Source organism: Pseudophryne corroboree, chromosome 2, assembly GCF_028390025.1.
Source record: "Pseudophryne corroboree isolate aPseCor3 chromosome 2, aPseCor3.hap2, whole genome shotgun sequence".
Lineage (NCBI taxonomy): Eukaryota > Metazoa > Chordata > Amphibia > Anura > Myobatrachidae > Pseudophryne > Pseudophryne corroboree.
In genome coordinates this window covers 861,800,568-861,821,999 of record NC_086445.1, presented here as the reverse complement: position 1 = coordinate 861,821,999, position 21,432 = coordinate 861,800,568, and the positions used below count along the sequence as shown (strand labels likewise).

The window sequence follows — 21,432 nt, the reverse complement described above, 5'->3', positions numbered from 1 at the left end:
GTCAGGTTTGGCCATCCAAGTGTGAGGTCAAATTGATCAATAATCCTGGGCCGCAGCTCCAGAGGCGGGATGGGCCTGCGTGTGGCCAGCTGTACAGTGGAGACATCAGATAATAACAACCCATGTCCTCTCATGCTTTACAGTGTTTAGTTGCAAAATAGGTGGTGGTGGTGGGTGTTTGGTAGGCTAAAGCACTGGGGCTCGTTACAAATACTGGAGTCTATTTACTAAGCCTTGGAGAGAGATATAGTGGACGGAGATAGGTACCAGCCAATCAGCTGCTAACTGTCATATTATAGGCTGGGTTTGAAAAATGACAGGAGCTGATTGGCTGGTACTTTATCTCCATCCACTTTATCTCTCTCCAAGGCTTAGTAAAGGTCCAAATATAGACCGAAACGCGTCGACAGGAGGAGTGTGGACAGCCATTTTTTCCAGTTTTACCTTCTAAAAAGACTCTGTGTAAGGTTAAAAACCGTGTTTTTAATTTTTCATGTTTTTTATGTAGAAGAAAATGCCAACTTTTTTCTGCCTTCATATTTTTGTATGTACTGTATTGTTCTGGACATTGTTGTTTGATCCACTCTCATATGGCGAGTGGTGTGGAATAAAATACAATTTTTTTTTAATCTTCACGTGGATTTTCAAATTTATGGAATTGCATGCGTTTGGCTGGAAGTTTTCCAGAAGAACTGTATGAGAGAGGATATAAAGAAACCCTGATGTGCATGGCAAGAACCAGCTAGACTGTGAGTGGGGTACGCTTGCTGGAACCTCTTCTCTTCCTCTATATAAAGAAACCGTTATGTGTATATCACTTCCCCCACTTTGTGTAAGTGGGGTACGTTCACTTTAAATTTATATCAATCCACATTAATGGGGTGTATTTATAAAGTTACATACACCATAAAGAAATAGAATATTTTATTTGTGAGGATCACTATATCCTTAGATACACACATATATATACCTTTATATACAGGTATATTTTTTTACGGTACACATTCTTCTTTTTTTGCACTAATTCACTGGTTTAGTCTACACATTTGTCTTTTAAATTTCTTTCCACATACTTGACACCGTGAGAGATACTGTGAAGAAATATAAAGTTGCTGCCAGTTGATAACCAAGGGAAAAAGAAACCTTGATACGCTTGTGGTCATCTTTAAACCCTGTAAGTAGGGTACGCATCTGAAGACAAAGATACCTTTATGTGTTTCCTTCACCTTACAAACCTAGTGAGTGGGGTACGCCAATCTAAAAAAACACAGTAAAACTGGTGATCTGGTGGTGGAAAGAAGGAAAGAAAAGATACCTTTATACGTACAGTTTCACATTGAATAGTGTGAGTTGGGGTACGCCTAGACCACGCTTCTGATCATTTATCTAAAGGACTTGTTGCACAGTGTGTTATATAGAGACAATGGGGTATATTTACTAAGGTCCCGATTTTGACCGAGATGCCGTTTTTTTCTTCAAAGTGTCATCTCGGTAATTTACTAAGCAAAAATCACGGCAGTGATGAGGGCATTCGTAATATTTTGGAAGTCCTAGGAAAAAATCACGAATCAATACACCATCGGTCAAATACGCCTGCAATTTGGTAGAAATCGGGAATTTACTAAAAAGTGCAAAACACAAACACTGCCGACAATAGCCAAACACTGCCGTGATGAAATACAAATCGTGAAAAAGTGCTAAAAAAAAACAGACCTGCTTTTTTATCCCGTGTTTGTATAGGCATGCACGGATCCATGAGATCCGTGCATGTTTTTCAGTGGGAAGGGGTGGGAAATGTTATAATTTTTCAAAAAAAAAAATGCGTGGGGTCCCCCCTCCTAAACCAAACCAGCCTCGGGCTCTTTGAGCCGGCCCTGGTTGCAAAAATATGGGAAAAAAATTGACAGGGGTTCCCCCATATTTAAGCAACCAGCACCGGGCTCTGCGCCTGGTCCTGGTTCCAAAAATACGGGGGACAAAAAGCGTAGGGGTCCCCCGTATTTTTGAAACCAGCACCGGGCTCCACTAGCTGGACAGATAATGCCACAGCCGGGGGTCACTTTTATACAGTGCCTTCGTGGCATCAAATATCCAACTAGTCACCCCTGGCCGGGGTACCCTGGGGGAGTAGGGACCCCTTCAATCAAGGGGTCCCCCCCCCCAGCCACCCAAGGGCCAGGGGTGAAGCCCGAGGCTGTCCCCCCCATCCAATGGGCTGCGGATGGGGGGCTGATAGCCTTTGTTGAAAGTAATGAATATTGTTTTTAGTAGCAGTACTACAAGTCCCAGCAAGCCTCCCCCGCAAGCTGGTACTTGGAGAACCACAAGTACCAGCATGCGGCGGAAAACCGGGCCCGCTGGTACCTGTAGTACTACTACTAAAAAAATACCCCAATAAAGACATTACACACACACCTTGAAAGTATAACTTTAATGCATACATACACACCACCATATACACATACTTACCTTATGTTCACACAAGGGTCGGTCCTCTTCTCCAGTAGAATCCATGGTGTACCTGTTGAAAAAATCCTACTCACCAAATCCAGTGTAGAGGGCTCCTCGGATAATCCATTTGTAATCCACGTACTTGTAAAAATAAAAAAACGGGACACCCGACCACGAACTGAAAGGGGCCCCATGTTTTCACATGGGACCCCTTTCCCCGAATGCCAGAAACCCCCTCTGACTGATGTCTAAGAGGGTTTCTTCAGCCAATCAGGGAGCGCCACATTGTGGCACCCTCCTGATCGGCTGTGTGCTCCTGTACTGTCTGACAGGCGGCACACGGCAGTGTTACAATGTAGCGCCTATGCGCTCCATTGTAACCAATGGTGGGAACTTTGTGGTCAGCGGTTGACCGAAAGTGACCTCACCGCTGACCTCAAAGTTCCCACCATTGGTTACAATGGAGCGCATAGGCGCTACATTGTAACACTGCCGTGTGCCGCCTGTCAGACAGTACAGGAGCACACAGCCGATCAGGAGGGTGCCACAACGTGGCGCTCCCTGATTGGCTGAAGAAACCCACTTAGACATCAGTCAGAGGGGGTTTCTGGCATTCGGGGAAAGGGGTCCCATGTGAAAACATGGGTCCCCTTTCAGTTCGTGGTCGGGTGTCCCGTTTTTTTATTTTTACAAGTACGTGGATTACAAATGGATTATCCGAGGAGCCCTCTACACTGGATTTGGTGAGTAGGATTTTTTCAACAGGTACACCATGGATTCTACTGGAGAAGAGGACCGACCCTCGTGTGAACATAAGGTAAGTATGTGTATATGGTGGTGTGTATGTATGCATTAAAGTTATACTTTCAAGGTGTGTGTGTAATGTCTTTATTGGGGTATTTTTTTAGTAGTAGTACTACAGGTACCAGCGGGCCCGGTTTTCCGCCGCATGCTGGTACTTGTGGTTCTCCAAGTACCAGTTTGCTGGGGAAGCTTGCTGGGACTTGTAGTACTGCTACTAAAAACAATATTCATTACTTTCAACAAAGGCTATCAGTCCCCCATCCGCAGCCCATTGGATGGGGGGGACAGCCTCGGGCTTCACCCCTGGCCCTTGGGTGGCTGGGGGGGGGACCCCTTGATTGAAGGGGTCCCCACTCCCCCAGGGTACCCCGGCCAGGGGTGACTAGTTGGATATTTGATGCCACGGCCGCGTATAAAAGTGACCCCCGGCTGTGGCATTATCTGTCCAGCTAGTGGAGCCCGGAGCTGGTTTCAAAAATACGGGGGACCCCTACGCTTTTTGTCCCCCATATTTTTGGAACCAGGACCAGGCGCAGAGCCCGGTGCTGGTTGCTTAAATATGGGGGAACCCCTGTCAATTTTTTCCCCATATTTTTGCAACCAGGGCCGGCTCAAAGAGCCCGAGGCTGGTTTGGTTTAGGAGGGGGGACCCCACGCAATTTTTTTTTTAAGTTTAAACATTTTTTTTTTTTTTTTACAAGGTACACAATGAAGCCCTGCACGGATCTCTCAGATCCGGCCGAGATTCATTGTATTAAAGTCGGCAGTGTTTTACAAGTCACTCACGTAAAACACTGCCTAAAAAAACCGAATGACATCGACATCGGAAAAAACGAAAATGCAGAATACGGCAGCTTAGTAAATTAGTCGTAATCAATTCAAAAAGTTGCATATTTACACTTTCAATGTCATTCGTGATTGAACTTTGACCTCAAACGGGAAAATATGAATCTTAGTAAATTTACCCCATAGACTGTTCTACACATGTATTATTTTTATTTTTTACATATCACTCACACCATTGGAATATAACACTGGATGAATATAAGAAGAAGATAAGAGAGGAAAAATCCTGAGGATCTACTGAAAGGGACGTATTGTGTAATTGTTGATACATGTACACTTAGAATGTTAAATATTACAGTATAGCGCCAAGGGTTGTATCCCTTCTACCTTTTTGTACTTACCATTACTGAAGATATGCCTACACCTTGGTGCTTGCTATCCTGGAGTCTCCAAGACATTGCGGGAGAATAGGCAAGTACCATATGCTCTATCATGCGTTGGGATCGTGTAACCGGCAGTTGGGATCCCAACGGTCAGCATCCTGATGCCGGGATCCTGGCTGCCAGATTGCCGGTGGGGGTACGAGTGCAACAGAGCCCCATGCGGGCTAGCCAAGGGCGTAGCTACCATAGGTGCAGGGAGTGCAGCTGCTATGGGGCTCAGAGCTGAGAGGGGCCACCTTCCCTGTCACAGTTCCATGTGTTATATACAGGGTGTAGCTACCATAGGTGCAGGCAGTGCAGCTGCTATGGGGCCCAGAGCTGAGAGAGGCCACCTTCGCTGTCACAGTTACATGTGTTATATACAAGGGCGTAGCTACCATAGGTGCAGGGAGTGCAGATGCTATGGGACCCAGAGCTGAGAGAGGCCACCTTCCCTGTCACAGTTACATGTGTTATATACAGGGTGTAGCTACCATAGGTGCAGGGAGTGCAGCTGCTATGGGGCCCAGTGCTGAGAGGGGCCACCTTCCCTGTCACAGTTACACGTGTTATATACAAGGGTGTAGCTACCATAGGTGTGAGGAGTGCAGCTGCTATGGGGCCCAGTGCTGAGAGGGGCCACCTTCGATGTCACAGTTACATGTGTTATATACAAGGACGTAGCAACCATAAATGCAGGGAGTGCAGCTGCTATGCATAACTGAGAGGGGCAACCTTCCCTTTCACAATTACATGTGTTATACAGATGTAGCCATGCTCATCTTACTGTGATACTGCGTGCTGAAACACGGCTTGCTGCATTGTGTGCCAGACGGTGACTATTAGCAGTCAGCGATCGCTCCATTAATTACATTATGAATTAATGGAGTGATCACCAGCTGCAAATAGTCACGGCCCGGCATGCCGTGCAGCAAGGCGTGTTTCAGCATGCTGCATCGCAGTAAGATGAGCATGGCTACATCTGTATGCAGGGTGTAGCTACCATGGGTACAGCTGCTTTGGGACCCACAGCTGAGAGGGGCCACCTTCCCTGTCACAGATACATGTGTTATATACAAGGGTGTAGCTGCCATAGGTGCAGGGAGTGCAGCTGCTATGGGGCTCAGAGCTGAGAGGGGCCACCTTCCCTGTCACAGTTACATGTGTTATATACAGGTTGTAGCTACCATATGTGCAGGGAGTGCAGCTGCTATGGGACCCAGAGCTGAGAGAGGCCACCTTCCCTGTCACAGTTACATGTGTTATATACAGGGTGTAGCTACCATAGGTGTGAGGAGTGCAGCTGCTATGGGGCCCAGTGCTGAGAGGGGCCACCTTCCCTGTCACAGTTACACGTGTTATATACAAGGGTGTAGCTACCATTGGTGTGAGGAGTGCTGCTGCTATGGGGCCCAGTGCTGAGAGGGGCCACCTTTCTTGTCATAGTTACATGTGTTATATACAAGGACGTAGCTACCATAAATGCAGGGAGTGCAGCTGCTATGCAGAGCTGAGAGGGGCAACCTTCTCTGTCACAATTACATATGTTATACAGATGTAGCCATGCTCATCTTAATGTGATACTGCGTGCTGAAACACGGCTTGCTGCATTGTGTGCCAGACGGTGACTATTAGCAGTCAGCGATCGCTCCATTAATTCCATTATGAATTAATGGAGCGATCACCAGCTGCAAATAGTCACGGCCCGGCATGCCGTGCAGCAAGGCGTGTTTCAGCATGCTGCATCGCAGTAAGATGAGCATGGCTACATCTGTATGCAGGGTGTAGCTAGCTACCATGGGTGCAGATGCTTTGGGACCCACAGCTGAGAGGGGCCACATTCCCTGTCACAGATACATGTGTTATATACAAGGGTGTAGCTACCATAGGTGCAGGGAGTGCAGCTACCAGGGGCGGATTGGCCCACCAGGACAGTTTCCGATGGGCTGATCCCATATCCCCCTCAGCCAGGCTGATTCACACTCAGGCTGGGCTGGCTCACACTGCTTCCAGTATTTGTGGCTCATTGAAATGCAATCCGGAAGTTAGGCTAGCGGGCACTTCCAGGTGCTGCTAGCCATGAAAAGTGGTGAAGCTTTTCTACCAATGGGGGACCTTGAGAATTTAACCAGCCCAGCAGCATCATCTCCCTGGCCCCGGCCAAAGGTCTCTTCAACGAGCCCGGCCCAGGAGCAGCAGCAAAGCGATGGTCGGAGCCGGGTTCACTACACCCGCTGCCACCCCAGCTCCCGCACTCTCACTGAACTGGCCAGAGCGGCGACTGAGCACTGAAGGGGACCCGGCAGAGAGGTTATTTTTAATTACATTATTTGCATTATCATTTTGGTGTAAGGGTTACGGAGTCCCCGGTCACAGTGTATAGTTTGGGGACTGGACAGGAGCAGGATGTACTTTGTTCTCAGGATGCCAGCTGACCAGGCAGCACTCACAGCCAGCCCTGGGACAATCTCTAATGCAACGTCCTTCAGCCCTATAGCTGCCCAATGTCTGTCCATGATGATGGGCCTATTTATGCGGTGTCTACGAATGTATTGCGGTGTCTACGTATGTAATGTGGTGCTAGTCATATAATGCTGTGCTATACGTGTAGTGCGGTGCTATACCTGTAATGTTGTGCTGTTCGTGTTATGTGGCGCTATTTGTGTAATGCATACTTACCGACACTCCCGCATTCTGCGGGAGTCTCCCGTTCCGCCGGCCAGTCTCACGCTCCCCCGGAAAGCCTATCCAATACCCCGGATTCTCCCAGCCCCGCCTAAAATCTGGAGCGCGTGTGCGCCAATACGGATGCGTTAGGGGCGGAGCGTAGATACACTGAGCAGAGCATACTAGTGGTGCATTGTGGGGGCATTGGCAGCGGCAGCCACGGATTCTTCCTCTGGTACTCCCAGCACATTTGAGAGCCGCTGGCAGTCGGGAGGGGGAGTGAAGTGGTAAGTGACCTGTCGCAGGGAGAGTGAGGCTGCTGGGAGCTCGTCGGAGAAGCTGGAGAAAGAGTGCCAGGTCTTCCAAGGTGAGTGACTGTGCTTCTACGCATGGGTGCGTGGGGGAGAAGCAGTGCAGCAGACATCGCACGGGAACAGCCTGAGCACAGAAGCCTGACACTCGGCTCCAGACAGCGCTGCCTGCAGCCACCCTCCCCCGGTTAACCCTTCACTGACCATAGTTCTTCTCAGTGAAGTACACTACAGCCCACAAAACTGCAGACACCCACCCAGGATTCAGACACACTACATCCAGTCTGGAGACTTAAAAGCAGGTGCCTACTGTAAATAAGCATTTGTTTGGATGATACACTGGTTCTGCATGTGGACTACTAAAGGAAACATTGCTAATTCGAACATATTACTAGAGCACATAGTGAAACACCCTATACTGACATTTTATATGATTTTATTGATTTATTGTATGGTTTACCAGTTTACATATTTTTTTTTTTACTGTTTATGATCCTGACCCACACTCTGATGAGGCCTCTTGCAACCAGATGGAGTTACAAATGGCCTGCCCGCCGCTCCATCTGCATCAGAGGGATTCCTGCCTGTCACATGCAACAGCCACTGTCCGCACTCAATAAAACACCTAGGAACTGCCGTGGTGGCAGTGGGTGTCAGTACACGTGAGGCCACTGCTCCTTGGACTCTAAAGGACCAACTGAAGTGGCGGGAGGGGGCAGAAGAGGTAAGGACAGGCTGCGCACAGGGGGCAGGTTAGCGTTATGCTGTGGGTGTGAAAGGTTAAGTTTAGGCTGCGTGGGAGGGAGAGTTAGGCTGCGCAGGAAGGGTGAGTGGCAATAGACACGCCTATAGGTGGAGCCGGACCCACGCTTTAGGCACAGCCCCCTCTGCGGCGGGCTGTGCGAACTCTCATACCGTACAGAGGCCCTCATTCCGAGTTGATCGCACGTAGCAACTTTTTGCTGCTCGTGCGATCAACTTGACGCCACCTATAGGGGAGTGTATTTTAGCATAGCAGGGCTTGTGTAGCCCTGCTATGCTAAAAAAGTTTCCTAGAAAACAAGACCAGGGTCAGACTTACTTACCCTGTGTGACAGATCCAGCGACAAAGGTCCCGGGATTGACATCAGACATCTGCCCTCCAAATGCCTGGACACGCCTGCGTTCGGATCTCCACCCCCAGAAAACGTTGACTATCCGCCCCGGAACACCACCCCGCTGTCAATCTTCTTGCGATCGCGCTAGCGATCACTTTCTTCTCTCTACTGGTGGTTGCTGTCGCTGGGCAACGATGTGCGTGCGCATTGCGAGCGCCGCAAATGTGCAGTTCCGACCAGTTTGCACCGCAGCGAAGAACCGCTGCTTGCGAACAGGTCGGAATGACCCCCAGAATCTCCCTGAAACTGCTTTCCAAAAGTAGGCGAGTATGGTGTAATGCAGTGCTTTACGTGTGTAGTGCTATACATGTAATGCAGTGCTATACGTGTAATGTGGTGCTATTCATGTAATAATGTGGTGGCTATGTATGCAGTATGGTGGCTATGTATGTAATCAGGGGCGGATTGGCCACTGGGACAGATTCTGCTGCGCTGGTCCCCTGTGTCTGTGTTTCACTACTTGTGTGTACTCCCTCCCTGTACTGTGCTGTATGCAGTGTGTGCTCCCTCCCTGTACTGTGCGGTATGTAGTGTGTGCTCCCTCCCTGTACTGTGCTGTATGTAGTGTGTGCTCCCTCCCTGTACTGTGCTGTATGTAGTGTGTGCTCCCTCCGTGTACTGTGCTGTATGTAGTGTGTGCTCCCTGTACTGTGCTGTATGTAGTGTGTGCTCCCTCCCTGTACTGTGCTGTATGTAGTGTGTGCTCCCTCCCTGTACTGTGCTGTATGTAGTGTGTGCTCCCTCCCTGTACTGTGCTGTATGTAGTGTGTGCTCCCTCCGTGTACTGTGCTGTATGTAGTGTGTGCTCCCTGTACTGTGCTGTATGTAGTGTGTGCTCCCTCCCTGTACTGTGCTGTATGTAGTGTGTGCTCCCTCCCTGTACTGTGCTGTATGTAGTGTGTGCTCCCTCCCTGTACTGTGCTGTATGTAGTGTGTGCTCCCTCCCTGTACTGTGCTGTATGTAGTGTGTGCTCCCTCCGTGTACTGTGCTGTATGTAGTGTGTGCTCCCTGTACTGTGCTGTATGTAGTGTGTGCTCCCTCCCTGTACTGTGCTGTATGTAGTGTGTGCTCCCTCCCTGTACTGTGCTGTATGTAGTGTGTGCTCCCTCCCTGTACTGTGCTGTATGTAGTGTGTGCTCCTCCTCCCTGTACTTTGAAACATATAAGGTTAAAAAAAGGGGTTTATAGAATGAAAAATCAATAAAATCAGAAGTAGATTAAAGGCATGACTGCAGTGTCAGTAGACACTGTAAGTGGGCATATCAGTCCTTGCATATTCAGACATACGGATGTACATCAGAGAAGGGTATTGTAGCAGCATATGCATAAAGGGGGTCATTCTGAGTTGATCACTCGCTGCTGATTTTCGCAGCGCTGCGATCAGGTAAAAAATGGAAAAATTGCGCATTGCGTATGCGCCGCAATGCGCACGCGTGTCGTACAGGTACAAAGAGCATCGTTGTTGTGCAATGCTTTTAGCGAAGAATCCATTCGCACAGCCGATCGCAAGGAAGAGGGCATTTGTGGGTGACAACTGACCGTTTTCTGGGAGTGTTTCGGAAAACGCAGGCGTGTCCAGGCGTTTGCAGGGCGGGAATCTGACGTCAATTTCGGGACCTCCATCGCTAGAATCATCGCACAGGATAAGTAACTACAGGACTGATCTTGGTTTGCACAAAATGTGTTTGTGTCGCTCGGCTGCACATGCGATCGCACACTTGCAAAGCGAAAATACACTCCCCCGTGGGTGGCGACAGTGCGTTTGCACGGCTGCTAAAAGTAGCTAGCGAGCGATCAACTCAGAATGAGGGCCACAGTCACAGGTAAACAATAGCATAACGTAAAGCAAAGGAGGCCCCAACTGTGTCTATCTCAGAATCAGGACCTTTGAGGAGTGACCCCATCCTCTTGACAGGCCCCTCCCCCTAAACAGACTCCGCCCTCATTAGGGCTGCTTCCATAAATTTCCCAGGTTGGTGTTCGATCCCAATCCGCCCCTGCATTACTACGATATTATTTAACTACTGGAGATCTTCGTGTGATGTGGGAACTGTAAATTAATTTCTACTGCAGCCATAAAAAGTAATGTGTACAGTAGGTGGAGTAAGGAGACTTGAGTGTTTACCATCTACTGCAAGAATTGTGCAAGAGAAAGTTGGCAAAGTTGAACTTGTATCAAGTATACTTAATGTGCTGGAGGAAAAAGAGTTAATAAAGTTTTTATTCATCACCACATGGTGTGGTGCCCAACCTTATTTGTCTTGCACTGGGTACCTGCTGCTCACATTTATCCTCTTCACTGGGTATTCAGGAGCCCTGCAGGAGAAAGAAAAAAAAATGCTGATGCACACTCTAGGGATGCCAATATCAGAGTGTAGAAGCTTTACTTTCAAGTGTAAAATATATGCAGAAATATAGAGGAAATAGGGGTGGACTGGACTGCATACACTATTTTTAAACATATTAAGAGGTACTACCATGCTAAGGCTTCTAGTACCATGCAGGAGATAGAAAAATGCTGATACACACGGTAAGCCATAAGAACACCGATAGTAAAAATAATTTTGATAAACTTACTATTACCGTAACATGGAGTATATATTGTACACTTGAAGGTAAGGCACCTTCATTCTGGTATTGGCTCCCCTCCCATTTACCCTTAGGTGTTTTAATTAGCACATGTTCCTACATTGTTGGCTACATGTTAATATCTCCTCTATTTGAAGGTAAAAGATTTTAGGGACCCATGTAATGAAGTCACCTGAACGCTTGGATGGACCCACATATTTACGCAAATGTGTGCTAAGAACTTCACTTATAATCTATATTAATTGTAAGAGTTTATAAAAATTATTTTTACTATCAGTGTTGTTAGTGCTAATGAGTGTGCATCAGCAATTTTCTTTCTCCTGCATTATACTAGAAGCCTTAGCATGGTAGCACCTCTTAGTATGTTTAAAAATAGGGTGTGCAGTCTAGTCTGCTACTTATGCAGGAGCCCTTCCAGTTGCAGAAACAACACCTACGCCATAGCGGATGATAGTAGTTGCAAGGATATGTCACACTACATCCTGCTACACTATATATATGCATCACAGTACTAATAGGGTTTACATATTGGGCCATTGGAGCACACAGAAACAGCCTCTGGAGGCAGAGCTAGCACTTGTGGGACTTCAAAACTTGTGCAGTGCACCCAGCCAGAATAGCACCATTGGTAATGCCATCTTTGGCCATTTCCAGGTGCCAGCAGGTACCAAGGACCACGAGGGGGAGTACTGATTCAACCTGTTTATTTAGGAGGGACCCACAAGTGCCACCTGTCTCTTTTGACTCAAATTATGGGGGACAACAGGCATAATGGAGATTTCTGGGATAAGAGAGTGAGAAAGGTAGCAACCCAGCATCTCTGCCTGGCATAGTGGGAGTCACTGGGAAGATTAGATAATAGAGAAAGTGGGTGGTGACAATTCAGCAACGCAGCACAGGAGCACTCAGTGCCGTGACTGGCTCGGTGATGCAGGGAATCAAACACTATAGAGTCTTTGTTGTGCCTGCACAGGAGGAAGATGACAAACTTTTATGATATATGAGGGGAAAAATACTAGAATTAAAAGAAGTTATATATACAAAATAAATATATATATATATATATATATATTTTATATTTGCCACAACATTTTGAAAATGAAGCTAATATACAACTGTATACTGTACAATGCATTAGTTCACAATATGTTCGTCAAGTTAACAAATCACAGAAAACCTGCAGGTCCTTGCTTCACCCAAGTTGAAAAGTTAATATTATTATGTAACTTAATAATGTAAAATATAATTTATAGAACATGCGCCTGGTATTACACAAGTTTGGAGGGATCTGAATAAAGTATTCCACTATTTTCTTATGCTGGCCAATAGGAGACAATGAGCTAGCTAATGGCTGAGTTCTCTCTTCTCCTTGTCATTTCACATTAATGGACTGTCAATTTGTATTCTCCGGGAAAATGCTCTTTAGAAATGGTGCTCGGAAATTGACCCTGAAATCTGTGCGTAGCAGTTGGGTCTTTTTGTTTTCCATATAGATTCCCTAGACCAGGGGGACCTGTTTCCCTTAGAAAAGAAAACCTCTGGAGCCACAAAACCCTTTTGACCTCTAAAATGAAGATAACACTGCATATGTCGTTTTTTACCTTTATGCCATGTATAAAAAAAACGATAGTGTTGCATTTATGAAATCAATGAACTGCTACAGAGAAAACAACATTTTATTTCTTCATGCAACAAATACATTTTAAACCCCGAAAAACGCTGGGTTGAAGGTTACTTTCAAATAAAATAGTCAATGTCTATTTGAGTCCTGTTCGTATTTAGGAAATAAAAAGCAGAACTCTAATTATCACCCTGCAGCAAACCAAAAATGCCATCATCCTTTTTTTTTTTGAAAATTAAATTTTTATTGAGAGTTTATAAAACACATATATATAGAAAGTGTGTGTGTGTGTGGGGGGGAGGGGGGTACAGAAAGAAGAAAAGGGGGTTGGGGGGGGGAGCAAATACACAGATACAAGGTTGTTAGGCGTTTTGCCTACCTACTGTAGAATCAACAGGCATAAAAAGGCATATAGAAACTTATATACACACATAAACAGAAACAAATATATATATATATATATATATATATATATATATACTGGTCAGTGTTGAAATACAGCAAACAGTTGTGGAGGATAACAGACTGTTGATAAAACCCAGGTGTAGACACCATACGAATAAGATGTCCTGGGTCTATCATGGTACTGTAACAGACCTATAGGCACACCAGGAAGCCCAGCGGAACGAATGGTCCGATTGGCGGCTGGAGAAGGGCAAGCCTGCAGTCTCAAATTCGTAGTGAGATTGAACTGCACGTTCAACCTCCATTATAGTTGGAATCTGAGCTGTACGCCAATATTGAGCAATCAATGATTTGGATGAAATCAGGATATGGCCTATCACATATTGATCGGTTGGAGAAACATTACCTGGGAATATATGAAGGAGGGCTAATTTAGAGAATGGGGGAATATGAAATCCTAATACATTAGAGATAAGGACGAATACCACTGACCAAAAATTTGTGAGAGCTGGGCAGGACCAGAACGTATGGAGCAAAGTACCAATATTATTACATTGCGCCAACACAAGTTGGAGCTGAATGGCCAGATGGAGTGAAGTCTAGACGGAGTTAAATATAGGCGGTGGAGAAGTTTGTAGAAAAGTTCCACATGGGACATGCATTTGGATAAATGAAAACACGTATAAAATACCCCTCGCCATTCATCTTCTGAAATCGTGCAGGCGAAATCTGTCTCCCATTTTTTCAAAGTGATTAATTTCAGGGGGGAATAGACACCAATTATAAAATTGTACCACCAACTTATACCACCATTAGTGTCAAAATGCCATCATCCTTTTATACATACCCAAAATAATGTAATACAAAATCTACTGACTAGTATTTTTCAATACAATAAGAGATTCATAGTTATTATTTCTGCCCTACGTATGTGTCCAGCCATTTCATTCTGCCTCATATATGTCCAGCCATTTATTTCTGCCCCTTAAATGTGCCTAGCCATTTTATTCTGCCCCTTAAATATATATATATATATATATATATATCGGGTAGTGGGGGTATGGCGCCACAGGTATGTGTGAGCAGATACTTATTACAATATAATATTTTAGTTAAAGACACTCCTTTTAAGAGTATAAGGTGTCAGCTAACCCCTAAGTACTCAGCAGTGATAAGCTGCCTTTAGAGTTAAAATGTGGAAAAAAAGGGGGGATAGGGGTACCAGCGACTTGCAGTGTCTAATATATTGATATAAATATGAAGAATGTAGCGGGATACGGTTTAGAAAAAAAGGGTAACAATATATTTATTTATGCAATTTGAAACATAATGATGGGATAAAAATATAAGATAAAAGCTTGATAATACAAAAAAATAAAAAATATGATAGATAAAAAATGTATAATTTAGCTAGAACCCAGAATCACATAAAATCAGTAAAAACAATTTTGTACTGATAAAAAGTATTTTAGGATAAGAGAATAATGCTTTTCTTTAAAAAATGGAGAGTCAGTAGAGGTACACCCAACGCGTTTCGTCCATCAGACTTCATCAAGGGGTAAGGGACTAGTGTGCAAACACTCTTATTTATAGCAGCAATAATTAAGGAAGAGTGTCTGTGACATCACTTCCTGTTAGTACTAACATTCAGAATTCTAACACAAACTTGAATATAAGTGTAGGTAAGGAGTAGGGCTACTAATGATGAGCCCAAATATAGTTTATCACATGAAAAACGAGAGCAGTACATGGAGAAATAGTGAAAAATCGGCCAGGACGCTTTCTGCGTCACTTCCGCCCCACTTCCTGTGTCCTCAGTGTCTTATTGCGCATGCGCACCATGCGCTACTTCCGGTACAACGTCCTCATAATATAGTAGTTTTGCCCTTCTTCCGGTTGGGCGTGTGCGTCCTTCTGCCCTTCTTCCGGCTGGGCGGGTACGTCATATCCTGCCACGGCTGGTCCCAGCATCTCTATGGTGATTGTGGTTTGGGGCTGGATATACAATGATGCGGCGGCCATCTTTAAGGTGGTTTTAGACTGTGCTTTCAGTCCATGCGGCGGCCATCTTCAAGGAGCCTTTGAATCGCGGACATTTCCTTACATTTGAGGTGCAGGAGCAGCTCAGATAAATGAAACAAACGCAAATATTAATATTTGTAAATGTAATGAGCTTAGAAAGACTAATGTTAATAAATACAGCTTAGATATATTAAATGCATAGTGGACCCAAAAGGACTATATTATTTATACCCAGGTTTGATATAGTGCTGATTCAGACTTCTGGATATTTATTAGAATTAGTATTACTGCGCAGAGAGTACTACATTTATTTAGATGTTATTACACCTTTGATTAAAGAACAAGGGGGAGTTATATGCATATTGAGGATAAATTAGGTGGATGGTGATATAGGAGTGGAATATTGCAGGGAATATTGACACACGTACAATCCACTTTCTGCACAGATATTATATATATATTATTATATTTTTTATTCTCGCTAATTATTCATAATGTCTAGTCGTAAACAAATACACAACTTTTAGACACACTACTCATAATTATTTCACGACTGATGACCTTCATCTCTTCTCTGGAAGCACTCTGTCACATACCCCCTCCCCCTTATCTCTTTATCCTCACATTATCCTAGCACTTCTGCACCAGCTAATTAATGGTCTTTTTATTCAATGTAATACTATACTGACACTCCTATATCACCATCCACCTAATTTATCCTCAATATGCATATAACTCCCCCTTGTTCTTTAATCAAAGGTGTAATAACATCTAAATAAATGTAGTACTCTCTGCGCAGTAATACTAATTCTAATAAATATCCAGAAGTCTGAATCAGCACTATATCAAACCTGGGTATAAATAATATAGTCCTTTTGGGTCCACTATGCATTTAATATATCTAAGCTGTATTTATTAACATTAGTCTTTCTAAGCTCATTACATTTACAAATATTAATATTTGCGTTTGTTTCATTTATCTGAGCTGCTCCTGCACCTCAAATGTAAGGAAATGTTCGCGATTCAAAGGCTCCTTGAAGATGGCCGCCGCATGGACTGAAAGCACAGTCTAAAACCACCTTAAAGATGGCCGCCGCATCATTGTATATCCAGCCCAAAACCACAATCACCATAGAGATGCTGGGACCAGCCGTGGCAGGATATGACATACCCGCCCAGCCGGAAGAAGGGCAGAAGGACGCACACGCCCAACCGGAAGAAGGGCAAAACTACTATATTATGAGGACGTTGTACCGGAAGTAGGGCATGGTGCGCATGCGCAATAAGACACTGAGGACACAGGAAGTGGGGCGGAAGTGACGTAGAAAGCGTCCTGGACGATTTTTCACTATTTCTCCATGTACTGCTCTCGTTTTTCATGTGATAAACTATATTTGGGCTCATCATTAGTAGCCCTACTCCATACCTACACTTATATTCAAGTTTGTGTTAGAATTCTGAATGTTAGTACTAACAGGAAGTGATGTCACAGACACTCTTCCTTAATTATTGCTGCTATAAATAAGAGTGTTTGCACACTAGTCCCTTACCCCTTGATGAAGTCTGATGGACGAAACGCGTTGGGTGTACCTCTACTGACTCTCCATTTTTTAAAGATAAGCATTATTCTCTTATCCTAAAATACTTTTTATCAGTACAAAATTGTTTTTACTGATTTTATGTGATTCTGGGTTCTAGCTAAATTATACATTTTTTATCTATCATATTTTTTATTTTTTTGCATTATCAAGCTTTTATCTTATATATTTATCCCATCATTATGTTTCAAATTGCATAAATAAATATATTGTTACCCTTTTTTTCTAAACCGTATCCCGCTACATTCTTCATATTTATATCAATATATTAGACACTGCAAGTCGCTGGTACCCCTATCCCCCCTTTTTTTCCATATATATATATATATATATATATATATATATATATATATATATATAGATAGATAGATAGATATCACAGCAGTTGGCGGCACTCAGCGCTTCCCAAAGGGGACAAAAAAACAAAGACTCAGTTGGATTACATCAACGTTTCAATGTTAATTAGATAACATTTTCATCAGGACAATTAGACAAGCAAACAGACCATACCTTTATACCGTGCCACGGCTGTGGCACGGTATATGGTTTTCTCAACAACACACTGGACACAGATTGGTGAAACCTACGCGTTTCACCAATCTGTGTCCAGTGTGTTATTGAGATAATAATCTCCACCTTGAGCTCTTTGTTCAGGTGAGGGGAGATTTATACCATCTATTGTACAATGACACCTATATGGATTTGTTTGGTATTGTAATTTTATATGATCTTCTTACATTGTCAATCAAATAAAACATCGTTGTTTGATATTAATTGTTATCATCTCTTGGGTGATTTTTCTTGGTGAGAGGGTTCTTATTTTAGGGTGCTATATATTAAAGGAAGACCCTTGGTACATTGAACATATGATTGGCCTATTGAGGTGGATCTGTTCACTACTTCATCATATACTGAATCTACAGTTTTATATATATTAGCGCACTGGGATATCTTTATTGGTATGTGATTGTTTGAGGTCCTGACTAACAGGGCCCTATCCATAGTGCTGCTTTCTAGTGAAAACTCAGGAGTATTTTTTGTCTTGTCTATATATATATATTATATATATTTATATATAATATATTCATTTATATACATATAATTTAGGACAGTTTTTTTTCTAAAACCCATGCAGCCGGTGGGGCGGGGGGGGGGGGGGGAGGTGCAGTAGAGAATGGGAAAGAGGGTCGCCGTGGCCGCCTGACTTTGAATTGGTAACGGCTGGGTTACGGCGGTCCCTCCCTGCGTCCCTACTGTGCTGTGGAGCCTGTGGCGGCGAGGGGCTGCTGCAGCTGCTGGGGACCTGGGCTCGGCGCCAGTGGTCCCTCTGTCTGCCGCTGTGCCTTCTCTGAGTGCGGGTGCCTGGTGGGTCCGCGCTGTGTCGACGCTTTGACATCATGGCACAACACATGGCGGACCCACAATGCACTCATGGGAACGGCGGAGAGTGCATTGAATGCAGGAGAAGTCCCGGACTGCTGGACTTGTGGCCCCCTAGGAGGGAGCTGCAGCAGTCAGCTGAAAGAGCCGCATGCAACTCTGGAGCCACAGGTTCCCGAACCTTGCCCTAGACAGTCAGCCTAGCATCTTTTGTTAGTCATGTGTGCTCATTACCTTCCAGAGCTGCTGGCACTATATCAGGGTGGACACTAACCATGAGGTCCCCCACCATAGGGCCAACCAGCCCTAGACCGGTCAGCATAGGGCTGAAATGCAGTGGCGTTACTACCATTGGTGCAGGGGATGCAGCTGCTATGGGGCCCGGGCTACCACGAGGGCCTGCTGCTCCCACTGCACCAAGTCAGTCTCACTGCAGCACTGACTACAGTGTCTTTCCTCTCCCTCTGCTTCAACCTCCCTGCTGGCCAGTGCTGATTTGGAGCCAACATAGGCGTATGCACAGGTGGTGCCATGGGTATACAGACACACCCTAACATCAGGCACCCCCTCACGTCAGCCGGCCAATATCGTCTTGCCACTTACAGCACTCTGTACAAAGTGCAGTACTTTTGTGTTATCATCTGAGTTGTGGAAGTTAACTATACGCCAGTTTTGATAAAGATTTCCTAATGGGATCGAAACATCGACAACAATGGCATCTAAAAGAAATATGTGAATAAAGTGAACAAACTTTTTTTTCTCCGTGGTGAAGAAGTTTATTAGCGATTGCCCCTTTCCACCTACGTGGATATGGCCATATATATATATATATATATATATAAAGAGAAAAAAACAAAAAAACAAAAAAACAAAAAAAACAAAAATGACAGCACTCTAAACCATAATACACAATGCAGCGTTGGTGCAAGGCAGTAAAACGATATATAGGCACTCGCTTTTCCAGCTCATAGGAAAAACAAAACAGCCAGCACTCACGATTTTGATGAAAAGAAGAAGAGGATTTATTCCATATCAGGATAGTGGATGTACAAACAGGCACAGCCCAACAGCTGTTTCGACACAGGTAGGTCTTCCTCAGGGGCTATCTGAGCAGTGTGTGGCATAGGGATTTATGCATAAAATGGCGCCAAAATCAACAAAATCAACAAAATCAAACCAGCCAATCAGCAAAGAGGGGGGCGGGACGAATCTTGTATGCAGATCGCCCGGGCTCCCCTGCTCCGTGGCTGGATTGCACACGTAAACAAAAGCCAGCGCCGTCCCTAGCAACGGCTCAAGTGCGCTGTGTGACAGTGGGGGGATGCCAGCGCAAACACCAATGCGCTAGCACAGGGGACTGGGGCACAAAGAGTGATGCATGCAAAAATGTGACAGAATATCTGGAAGAGAAAATAAAGTCGTTAAAGTCCGCTGCAATAGATAAATACATGAAAGAAAAATATGCAACCGAAAGGGAAAAAAATAAATATATATAAATAAATGTATATAAATATAAATAAATATAAATGTGTTGCGCTAGAAGCCACTGATGTAAATGGTCACCCATTAATATGGGATGTCAAAAAATGCACAATGATCTAAAGAATAATGCGGGCATAACATAGACAAAAGGGTCTAGATAAATGTGACCCGCACACGAAACGGGCCAAAAATGCCAACATTGATAATGATACTCACTAGAAAAAATCAATGACCACGTGGGAAGCGCCCAACACAGCAAAGACAGCGGAGGACAAAAGGCAAACATAGAGAAAGCCAGAGGAGTGTAAAGATGCGACGGGACGCAAGGTGCATCCCTGCGAGCCGCACACCAAAGTGTGTGCGAGGAAAAATGGAAGTAACTAAATGTGATATAACAGTTAAGGATATTGAAGAATAAATGAGCAGGGTTGTGCACTTGAGAGGAGGAATGAAGTGGTGGGCATGAGAAAATAAAGATGCGAGAAGAGTGCACTGGAAGCGTGGTGGTTTCAGGCCAAGCGTGGTATGCCAATAGAAGTTACAGCACCCAGTATTCCCAGGTTGTCTCCAGAGCTGGTACTGACTGGGCCCAACACTGCTTAGTTTCCAAGATCGGACGGGATTGGACGTCGTCCAGTGTGGTGTGGCTGTAGAAAAAATTAAGACACCCCAACAAAGGCCCCATAGTCACCATCTGCTGCCAGGCAATAAACAGGACAATGCAATAGTCACAGGAGAATGCCCACAACCATGAAGAAAAAATGAGTGCACCACCCATGCGGATAGAAATGAACACACGGCGGTGTCCAAGGAACAGAAAATATATCATACAGGACACACGGCGGTGTCTATGAAAATGAAACAAACAAAATCAAAAAATAAATAAGTCACTTCACAAAAAACAACCCAATCGAAATTCCTCATTGAGACCATAAGGAGTCAGAGTCTGCAGTCTATGGATCCACTGTAGTTCTCTTTGGAGTAACAGCCTGTCTCGGTCCCCTCCGCGTTGAAGTGGTGGTATCTGGTCTATGATGCAGCATCTGAGTTGGTTAACTGTATGCTTTGCTTCTTTAAAGTGTCTTGCTACTGGCAAATTCACGAAGTCTCTCGTAGAATCAGTAGAAGAGAGACATTTTTTGATAGAGGAACGATGTTGACTGAGTCGTTCCTTAAGCATTCTGCTAGTCTTCCCAACGTATAAACGATTGCATGGACATTTGAGCACATAGACCACAAACCGGCTGTTGCAATCCAGACACTGTTTGATTGAGTACTCCTTCTTGTCAGATGGGTTGGTGAAGCGGTTACCTAGTAACAGAAATGAACAATTGGAGCATCCCGTACATCTATATACCCCTGGTTTCTTTGTAAGCCAGTTGAATGTTCTGTTAGTTTTTCTTTGTGAAAAATCGGTCTTCACTAGAAGATCCTTCAAGTTCGGACCCCGTCTGTAGGCAAATCTGGGCAACAGAGAAAGTTCCTTAGTGAGCACCGGATCAGTAGCAATCAGATGCCAATGTTCCCGGATCTTGTTGCGGATAAAGCCAGAGGCTGTAGTGAACATACTACTGAAATTCAGTCTATCTCGTTCCATGTTAGCTGGATGAATTTTCTTGTGCAAAGCATCTTCTCTCTTGATCTGTCCGATCCTTAATAAAGCGTCATCAATTTCCTTCCTGGGATAGCCTCTGTCAAGAAAACGTTGACACATGGACCCTAGTGCAGCTGGAATG

General features: G+C 44.7%; 1 long non-coding RNA gene and 1 pseudogene across 1 annotated transcript; both read right to left on the bottom strand.

The window, feature by feature from the left end:
- Positions 1-911: 911 nt before the first annotated feature.
- On the bottom strand, positions 912-4,601 carry LOC135051322 (uncharacterized). Its single transcript, XR_010242185.1, has 2 exons — positions 4,443-4,601; positions 912-1,257 (listed from the first exon to the last, which is right to left on the bottom strand). It is a non-coding gene; the product is annotated as an uncharacterized LOC135051322 (long non-coding RNA).
- A 15,630-nt stretch (positions 4,602-20,231) lies between these two features.
- Positions 20,232-20,351, bottom strand: LOC135052178 (5S ribosomal RNA; annotated as a pseudogene).
- Between the last annotated feature and the right edge of the window lie 1,081 nt (positions 20,352-21,432).